The sequence below is a fragment of the Paroedura picta genome, chromosome 5 (genome assembly GCF_049243985.1).
Source record: "Paroedura picta isolate Pp20150507F chromosome 5, Ppicta_v3.0, whole genome shotgun sequence".
In the NCBI taxonomy this organism is placed as follows: Eukaryota; Metazoa; Chordata; class Lepidosauria; order Squamata; family Gekkonidae; genus Paroedura; species Paroedura picta.
The window spans coordinates 18,583,347-18,594,055 of NC_135373.1; positions in this window are offsets into that span (position 1 = coordinate 18,583,347).

Consider the following 10,709-nt stretch of genomic DNA (forward strand, 5'->3'; position numbering starts at 1 on the left):
TTTAAACTATTCCCCGATTCTGGATCCAGACAGCCATGTATGTGTGTTCCCCCCCCCCCTCATTTATGGAGTGCATACATGGATGGGGTCCTTTCCAGCTGCCCCCCCTTTCCTGATCGGATCCATGCAGCCTGGTGTTCTCCATTCTGGATCCTGCTCCTAATCCCGTTTGGCCTGGAAACTCCCAGTCTTGACCCCCCCCCCCCAATGAGCAGTCCTAGATGGGACCATAAAGGAGCCCCTGAAATAAATGTCCAGGCTTTGAGGATCCCTAACTCTGATGTCAGCTGTTCATGTCTCCCTGCATATACTCTGGAAGGGACACGTCACTGGAAGGGACATTACCATCCACACACTTAAACCTTTTGTTCCCTCCCCCTGCCTTTAATACTATTGTGGCAGCAGTGCCTCATGCAGGCCAGAAAGAAGGGCAGGACCTGAGCATCATAGAATCATAGAGTTGGAAGGGACCTCCTGGATCATCTAGTCCAACCCCCTGGACTATGCAGGACACTCACACAACCCTATTGCTCATCCACTGTAACCTGGCACCTCCTTGAGCCTTCACAGAATCAGCCTCTGTTTAAAAATCTCCAAAGATGGAGAACCCACCACCTCCCAAGAAGAAGAAGAAGAAGAAGGAGAAAGAAGAAGAGTTAGTTCTTATATGCCTCTTTCCTCTACCCGAAGGAGTCTCAAAGCGGCTTACCTTTCCTCTCCCCACAACAGAAAACCTGTGAGGTGGGTGAGGCGGAGAGAGCCCTGATATCACTGCTCAGTCAGAACAGTTCTATCAGCGCTGTGGGGAGCCCAAGGTCACCCAACTGGCTGCATGTGGGGGAGTGCAGAATTGAACCCGGCATGCTAGATTAGAAGTCCGCACTCCTAACCACTACACCAGGCTGGCTCTCAGGGAAGCCTGTTCCACTGAGAAACGCTCTAACTGTCAGGAACTTCTTCCAGACGTTTAGACGTAATTTCTTTTGAATTAATTTAATCCCATTGGTTCTGGTCTGTCCCTCCGGAGCAAGAGAGAACAACTCTGCTCCATCCTCTTCATGGCACCCTTTTAAATACTTGAAGATGGTGATCAGATCCCCTCTCCATCGTCTCCTCTCCAGGCTGAACACACCAAGCTCCCCCAACCTTTCATCATACGTCTTGGTCTCCAAATCCCTCACCATCTTTGTTGCCCTCCTCTGGACATGCCAGAGCCGTAGGGAAGGGCGGTATAAAAATATAAATAAATAAATGCTCCAGTTTGTCTATATGAGAAGACAGGCTGGACACCCCCCCCCCCCCATAACACACCACAACCAATCCCCCCCTTTCGATTTTTACAACCCAGGCAGCCTGTTCTCTAACTTGTGACAAAGTCCCTTAAGGCAGGAGGGAAAAGATTGCGTCCCCCTTCTTGAGCGCCCGTGAACCCCAAGGATCTGTGGACCCCTGTTTGGAAATCCCTGATCCAGAACGCCGATGATATTATTGTTGACCCTGGCCATGTGTGAACCTACCAGATGAGACTGACCAACCCGGTCGCAGAGTTTTTGTAACCTGTGCAACAGGTTTGCTTCCTGGTCTCCAATTTGTCCCCTGGATTGTCATCGCAGCCTATCCTTCCTGTTCCAAATCACACCTGCGGGCCCATCTGTCCCTGAATCCTAAACGCGACGGCCACGGGCAGAACGATGACGGATGGCACCTGCTTGGCGGGGCAGCACGCTCAGCGCAGAACCAAATTGTTCCTAACGAGTCTCATTCCGCTCATTAAGAGGTGAGTGTCTTCCTAGCCTTCAGGTCCCCGGCTTCATTGGGCACCTAATAGGATCAGCCGGCTCTTCCTGGCCCCAGCCATTGTCAGGGCATTAAGGGAACAGCCAGTTAAATAGAGAGATGGATGGGAAAGGCAGGAGGATCCTGAGAGGGCGGCAGGAAGAGGCTGTTTCTGAAAAGGAGGAGTAAACAGGGGGGGGGGAGGTATGAATGGCACCTAGGGGGAGAGCTGAACCACCAAGCTTCTTGGAAGAGCAGCCAAGGTGGGTGGGCGTAGGGATGCTCCCGGCTTGAGAGCCAGCGTGGTGTCGTGGTTAAGGAGAAGCACCCTCTAATCTGGAAACACCAGGTTTGATTCCCCCCTCCTCCACATGCAGCCAGCTGGGGGACCTTGAGCTAGTCACAGTTCTCTTGAGCTGTTCTCGCAGAGCAGTTCTCTTAGGGCTCTCTCAGCCCCACCTAACTCACAGGGTGTCTGTTGTGAGGAGAGGAAGGGAAAGGTGTCTGTGAGTCATTGGGGACTCCTTCAGGCGGTGAAAAAAAGATATAAAAGAAAAAGCTGCTTTTCCAGTATGTATCTTGTTCGGGCCAGGTTTTGAATGTTGACTGGTTTTCTGGTGTGGGATTGTTGTTGTTTTTTTTTAACTTTAGAAACAGTTCCATCAGGGTGTGGGTTCGCGCCCCGAGCTGGTACGCTGGGAGGGGCAGGGTATCAATCAAAAAATAAACTAATAAATTAACTAAGACTGGTGCAAGAGAGGCAGGTTGAACAAAAAGAAGAGCGAGTGGCATTTTCGTGTCTCCGTGCCTTTGGGTATTGCAAACTGAAGGCAACAGGAAGGGAGGGGTCTCGGAGAGGGAAGGTTTCCCATCCATGAGAACACACCCTCAAGCCTCAGAGCTCCTTTTATTCTTATCCGCTGTGAAGGTCAGACAAAATGCCTTAAGGTTGCCAACCTCCAGGGGGTGGCTGGAGTTTTTCCAGAATTACAACAGACCTCCCAAGTTTCCCCTGGAGGAGATGGTTGCTTTGGAAGCTGGGCTCTGTTGAGGTCCCTCCTCTTTCCAGGCCCGCCCTCTCCAGGCGCCACGCCGCGATGCTCCAGGAATTTGGCACGCCTAATGAGCATGCTCTGGCTTTGATGGCCCAGGCTAGTCTGGTCTTGTTAGACCTAAGCAGCGTCAGGCCTGCTTAATATGTGGATAGGAGGCCAGCAAGAAAGCCCAGGGTGGCTATGCAGAGGCAGGCAACAACAAACCACATCTGAATGTCTCTGTAAGGCAGGGGTGGCCAAACTGCGGCTCTCCAGATGTCCATGGACTACAGTTCCCACGAGCCCCAGTAGGGGCTCGTGGGAATTGTAGTCCATGGACATCTGGAGAGCCGCAGTTTGGCTACATGCTGGCAGGGGCTCATGGGAACTGTAGTCCATGGGCATCTGGAGAGCCACAGTTTGGCCACATGCTGGCAGGGGCTCATGGGAACTGTAGTCCATGGGCATCTGGAGAGCCGCAGTTTGGCCACATGCTGGCAGAAGCTCATGGGAATTGTAGTCCATGGACATCTGGAGAGCCGCAGTTTGGCCACATGCTGGCAGGAGCTCATGGGAACTGTAGTCCATGGATATCTGGAGAGCCGCAGTTTGGCCACATGCTGGCAGAAGCTCATGGGAACTGTAGTCCATGGGCATCTGGAGAGCCACATTTTGGCCACATGCTGGCAGGGACTCATGGGAATTGTGGTCCATGAACATTTGGAGAGCCGCAGTTTGGCCATCCCTGCTGTATGGGTTCACTTGCCCTTTCCAGCACCCCAGACAGTAGAGCAGAGATGGGCCTGGAGAGGCTGCAGAAAGGCAGGAGAGAGCTTCCTTTAGGCCTGAACATTTCCTTGTCCTCTTTGGATCTCAAGCACTTTGTTGACATGAACCTGGGAACCATGGTCCCAAGTGGGGAAACAGAGGCACTGTTGTTGTTGTTATTATTATTGGACTTATTACCCGCCACTCTCATGTCTGACTCGTGGTGGGTTACAGATTCGTCCAAAGTTAAAACCCCATTAAAAACCATACCGGACATAACAATGTACATAGCAGACGCCAACAATAAAAACCGTAGTGGAGGAACTCCTCCAACCCCTTCAAGAACTAATAAAGGAGCGGGAAGAAGAATCCAGATCTCCAGTGAGTGTATGCTCTTAACACTGGGTTGGGGGGAGGGAGCCTATCAGATCTTCCTTGCCACGCTGACCTCATCCATAGACCTAGTGGAAGAGATCCATTTTGCAGGCCCTGCGGAAAGCCGAAAGCCCCCACGGGGCCCACAGCTGTGGGCGGTGACCCCTGGTGGGCGCAGTTGCCCTTTTAAAAACTGCCTGATCGCTGCACCCCGAATGCACGGGTGTTGGGGGCGGAAATTTGCAGCCACTGCTGTGTCACTTCCCCCGAGAGCAGAAAACGCAGCCTGGAGCAGAGAACAGAACGGTGGCACCTGCAGTTTGCAATCAAACCTCAGTACCATGAGAAGCCTGCTCCCTGCCAGCCATTCTGACAGGCTTTTTTAGGGGAAGGGGTGGGGGAGCAGAAAAACCCTCCCCCAAGTTTGAGACAGCATGCAGGTCTTCAGGAGCTGCCTTGTTTGCTTGCAAATGAAGAAACTGTGGCCCACGCTCTTAGAATGATACAGAGCAGTTTTTGCTGTCTCATCTTGCGCTGCTCCCAAGAGCGCCGGGATCAATTCCCCCACTCTTGCCTCCGGTTAGCTGAAGTAATGCCCCTGGGGAGACCACGAAGGGGAGGGGGGAGACGGAATGGGGTGGTGTTGAATGTCAGAACGGAAAGCATCTGCATCAAACTCAGAAAGCTGCCTGCTGAATCCCTGCAGAAGTGGAATTCTTCCGGGCTGTCTAGCCGGAGGGCCCAAGTCCGTTCCATTTTCCGCCTCCAAATTCTTATTCCTGCAGACTGGATCTGCCCAAGCCGGTGATGCTGACCCTTTTTGTGGGAGTGCTGCTCAGACGCCTGGTTTCACGGTGCCTATCAAATCCTGGCAGCTCATAAGGCTGCACAGCTCACATTATGCCCTGCATTAATTTTTAGTGCTCTTTCCACAGACAGCTCCCCAGCGAGGACTGTGAGTGGAGAAGGAGGCTGCCCATGGGGGAGTTCTAAGGGGGGGGGTCCCCACAGAGCCCCGCAGTAGAAATGGGTTGCTCGGGGCAAATGGGAGAAGTGTCCTGAGGATTGGGGGGCATTATGTAATTCCGGAAGGGGTGGCCTATCTGTGGCCCTCCAGATGTCTATGGACTACAATTCCCAGGAGCTCCTGCTAGTACCATGCTGGCAGGGGCTCATGGGAATGGTAGTCCATGGACATCTGGAGAGCCACAGTTTGGCCATCCCCCTGATCTGGATAACCAAGGCTAGCCCGATCTCAGGTCTCAGAAGCTAAGCAGGGTCAACCCTGGCTCATATTTGGATGGGAGACCACTAATTAATACCAGCTACCTCTGACCATCTTGTGTCTTGAAAACCCACTGGGGCAGCTGTGACTTGATGCCAAAGCAAACAAACAAAGAAAGAAATCTAGTTATGGGAAGAGATGGATAGCAAACTTTGGCATCTTTTACGCTATCCTGGTTGAGTCAGTGATGATCTGTGGATCTGCGGCCTGGAAAGCTACCTAATCTGAATTGCAGTGTCGATTCATCAAGCTTGGTGCTGTTTCTTCTGGCTGGCAAGCGCTCTCCAGAGATTTGGGTAAAGGAGTTACCTTACTGCTAAGCCAGCCTCTCTCGACTTTTTTTACTGTTGAGAAACCCCTGAAACAGGGGTAGTCAAACTGCGGCCCTCCAGATGTCCATGGACTACAACTCCCATGAGCCCCTGCCAGCGTTCGCAGGAGGGCCGCAGTTTGACTACTCCTGCCCTGAAACATCCTTCAGGCTTCGAGGAACCCCAGAAGTGGCACAATCATGCAGAAAGCCTGCCAGTGATTGCCAACAGGGTGCTGCTTCTGCCAAGCAAAGAATCTTATGTGTTTCTGCCCACCTTACTGGAGTCAAAGGCATTAATGCGGGAATTATTATGATTTATTAATTTGTATCCTGCCCCACTGGAATGCAGGAAGCCCCCATTCTCAAGCAGAAGTGCTAAGCCACAAACCCCCTAACACAGGGGTACCGGGCACCTTGGGAATTATGCTGTAGCATTGTGGGCACCGCCACAAAGCAGCTGCCACGGCTTACCTATGGAGGGGTGGCCAGATTGTGGTTCTCCAGAGTCCATGGACCACAATTCCCATGAGCCCCTGCCATGAACCCTTACGCCTTACCTCCGAGGCACCCGAAAATGTGTTGGCTGCTGCCATGGGCATCAAGTTGCGGGTCCCTGCCTTAACAAAGAGTTGCCGTTCATTCCATTGAATCCACCCTGCTTTGAAGCTCTGCCCTGAACCAGGCTTTGGAGAAGGGGGAAAACATGTCTTCTCCTTTTTGACCTTTGAGAGAGAACAGATGAGTCCAGCCTTCCTGTCCCGGAGGAGTCTGTCTGCTGCTGACGTTCTCCCTTCCTTACAGTCTTTAATATGCTCAGGAGTTGTCACTCAGCAATTATTATCATCACCATAAACATAATTATTATCATCATCAATAACAATTATTATTATTTACTAGCAAGAAAGCCCATTGCAACCAGGAATGCAATGGGCGCTAGGACCCAGGGGACACCAGGAGGTGTTTTTTTTTCTGCTGCGTGGAGCTGTGAAAGGCTCCGACAGGGTTTTTTTGTTTTCTGCTGCTTGGAGCTGGGAAAGGCTCCTGCAGGGTTTTGTTTTCTGCTGCTTGGATCTGCGAAAGGCTCCTTCCGGGGTTTTTTTTCTGCTGCTTGGATCTGTGAAAGGCTCCTGCAGGGTTTTTTTTTTCTGCTAGCTCTCGTGGGCGTGCCGGCTTGGAGCTCCTACAGGGAGCTGCTGCTTGGAGCTGGGAAAGGCTCCTTCAGGGTTTTGTTTTCTGCTGCTTGGATCTGCGAAAGGCTCCTACAGGGTTTTTTGTTCTGCTGCTTGGATCTGTGAAAGGCTCCTGCAGGGTTTTTTTTTTCTGCTAGCTCTCGTGGGCGTGCCGGCTTGGAGCTCCTACAGGGGTTTTTTTTCCTGCTGCTTGGAGCTGGGAAAGGCTCCTTCAGGGTTTTTTTTTCTGCTGCTTGGATCTGCGAAAGGCTCCTACAGGGTTTTTTTTTCTGCTGCTTGGAGCTGTGAAAGGCTCCTTCCGGGGTTTTTTTTCTGCTGCTTGGAGCTGTGAAAGGCTCCTGCAGGGTTTTTTTTTTCTGCTAGCTCTCGTCGGCGCGGCGGCTTGGAGCTCCTGCAGGGGTTTTTTTTTCTGCTGCCTCTCGTCGCGCTAGCGGCGAAAGGCTCCTCCGGGGGTGTTTTTTTTTTTTCTGCAGCTTCTCGGCGGCTGGAGTCTTGTGTTGTGTTTGCGGCGGGGGCTTCCTTGGTGCCGGCCTGACGCGGTGAGAGACGCTTCGCGCCTCTCACCACGTCAGGCCGGGAGCAACTGCGAGCCGCGCTGAGCGCGGCTCGCAGTTGCTGGGGCTGGGAATCGGAGGGACCAATCGGCAGGCGCTTCGCGCCTGCCGTTTGGTCCCTCCGGTTGTCTGTCATGAGGAAGGGTCCAATCCGGACCCTTCCTCATCCCGGACACATCCCGCCCCAGAACCCCTTACTGTTTTATTTAGTCCGTGGCGCCCGCGGCGCCACGGGCGGTGTACAGATGGTGGTGATTATTATTGTTCTTGTTGTTAGCTGCTTCTCCCAGGCCAGCTGGCTCAGGGCCATTTGCCTCACAATTTAAAATACAACCCCACAATACCCACCAACCCTCAACCCACGCACCCTTCTCCCCTCCTGTCAAACTCAAACTCATGGTCCGCCCCATACCATGGGGGAGGGTTGTTCGGAGGAAGGACCCAGCAGATGTTCCTCGTCCTGGCCTCAACTGAATGTCTGGTGGAAAAGCTCCATCTTACAGGTCCTGTGGAACTGTGATAACTCTGACAGGGCCCTTAGGTCATCTGGGAGCTCATTCCAGCAGGTCGGGGCCAGGACCAGAAAGGCCCTGGCCCTGGTTGAGGCCAGGCCTACCTCCCTTGGGCCAGGGATTACCAACCTATTCAGATTCGCAGAGCAAAGCACTTTACATGAGGCATAAGGAGTGCGATGGTCCCTCAGCTATGCCGGGAAACTCATTAGGACCTGAATATTATATGGAGGCCTCCGGGCACTTGTGCAGTAAAGTTTTCGTTGGGGTCCACAGAGGAAGCTTCCAGGAGCCAAATGCAGGATCTGCCAGCTCCTCATTTGAATTTGGAATTGCCAGTGGCAATCCCGAAGCTTCCGAATATCTTTGCCGTATTCCTATGATTCGTTTGTGCTTTCAAAGCATTGGCTCAAGCTTTTCTTCATATTGCACCGATTGTGATCGCGTGGCCTTTCCTCAATGGATGTTTTGCCTTTTGTACAACTGCTATACACGGTGTATCCCGCTTTGTATTTCTGGAAGATCCAGCGGGGCTGTGAGCATCGGCCACTATTCCAGCAAGACACTCTAGGCATCTGCAGCCGTCTCGCTGGTTATCACCCTCCCCCTCTTTCCCGCAGTCCTGCACGAGAACGAGCACCGCACTGGAATCTGAGTGTTAGTTTAAGCATTGTTGAAAGCTAAGGGATGAGACCCCCTCAGGAGAACTGTTAATCTGTCGGACAGAGGGGGTTTCTGTGCCAACCGGGGCAAGGGCGTAAGTGCTCCTGTGGCACCAACTCGGCAGAAACTTTCAGCGCCTGGGGACACGTCAACACCCCCAAGGAAGGCCTTGCATAGATCTGACACGGTTGGCTGGAGAAGCAGCCGTGGCAGGAACAGAAGTAGCGGCGTTAAGCACTGCTGTAGCAACAAGAACATGGTTCGCTTGGTCCCTGGGCTGCATCATGTGCCTTTGCTGTTTCCCAAACGACCTTGACGTCTTTTTACGTTTCCCATTCATCGCAGAAGATGTTCTCGGAGGGTTGCTAGTGAATGCTGTAGCACAGGAATAGTCAACCTGTGGTCCCCCAGATGTGCATGCACTACAATTCCCATGAGCCCCTGCCAGCAAATGCTGGCAGGGGCTCATGGGAATTGTAGTCCATGAACATCTGGGGGACCACAGGTTGACTACCCCTGCTGTAGCACACAAAACAGCCTTCGCGATGGCACGGGCCCCCTGTGCATTTGCCCAGCCTAAAAGCGAATTCCCCCTCCCCAACCTGGATGGTCCGGGTGAGGCCAATCTTGTTAAATCTTGGAAGCTAAGCAGGGACAAGCCTGGTCTATCTTCAGAGGGGGGACCCAAGGAATGCCACGGTCACAATGCAGAGGCAGACAAGGCCAAACCATCTCTTCACATCTCTTGTTCTGAAAGACCCCACAGGGGTCAGCTGTGACTCAATGGCAAAAAAAGAAAGAAAAAAAATTGAATCTGGGCCTAATAAGGTCATGAAGATTCTCATGTTCTCCAGTCAAGTACTGCAGGCAGGAATGAAGCCTTGTCCAAAGGCAGAAGGGCTGGTTTCTTGTACCCCGCTTTTTATGCCAGGTGGCTGACGATCCTCTACCCTTCCTCTCCCCACAACGGACACCCTGTGAGGTAGGTGAGGCTGAGAGAGCTCTGAGAGAACTGTTACTGACCCAAGGTCATCCAGCAAGCCTCAGGTGTCTCCAAGTGACTCACAAACCCCTTTCCCTTCCTCTCCCCACAACAGGCACCCTGTGAAATAGGTGAGGCTGAGAGAGCTCTGAGAGAACTGACTGGCCCTAGGTTATCCAGCTGGCCACATGGGGAAGAGGAGTGGGGAATCAAGCCCAGTTTTCCAGATTAAAAGTTGCCGCTCTTAACCTTTACACCACGCTGGCTCTCAAAGGACCTGGTTCTGGTGGGGTACCTGGGAATCTGTCTCCCCTGTAGGTGAGCCATTCTGGGCTAGGCAGGGCAGTGCTGAAACCACGAAATGTCACATAGAGAAAACGCTGCTTTTTACATTGGGTTCAGCTCAGTTGGTAGAGCATCTGACTGCAAAACACTGCCTATAGTTGACACAGACTGACACCAGCTCTCCAGGGTCTCAGTCAAAGGGCCTCCCCATCACCTCCTACCCGATCCTTTAATTGGAAATGCCAGGGATTGAACCTGGGACCTTCTGCAGGCCAAGCAGAGCCTCTGCCACTGAGTCACAGCCCCTTACCACTCACTCACAGTGAAAGCCCAGTGACCACATGCCTGAAAAGGGCACAGGCTGCTAACTAGTTTGCAACAACGGAGGGCTGGCATGGCTAACTGAACCCACCGTGAGTTCCCCCAGCCCTGGGCTACGGAGTTGCCCTCTGGTCCTCTCCCCATAATTTGTTCCGGAAGGCAACGCAGGGAGGCCAAGGCACAGCCCTGGATGGACCGGTACATCGTGAAAAGGGGATGATAAAGAGGTTTTACAAGGGGCTTAATTTCCAGGAGAGGGCTTTTACGGCTCTGGTTTCGGCAGAAGTGGGGAGCACGCCTGCGTGCCCGTCGTTGGCTTGGGCTGCTTTATCGCCCCCTTGGGTCCCCGGGAGAAGGGCTGGTGATAAAAAGAAAGACACTCGATGCTGTGTGCTCCAAGCAGCCACCGTGGCAGGATTCTGTTGTTTTTTATTTTGATGGAGGAGAAGTGCTGGATTTGGGGGTGGAGGGAGGGAGCCATTTAAGCTCAGTGCTGCAGAGACAAGCGTCACCTCCTTCCGCCCTTCCTCCCCTCCCGCACCTCCGATGCAAATAACGGCAAAGCGAAACTAGAATTCGAGGCACATCCTTTGGCGCCGGCCTGGGAGGGAGCACAGAACTCCAGCAGGAGGGCTCTGGGGTTTGGAGTAG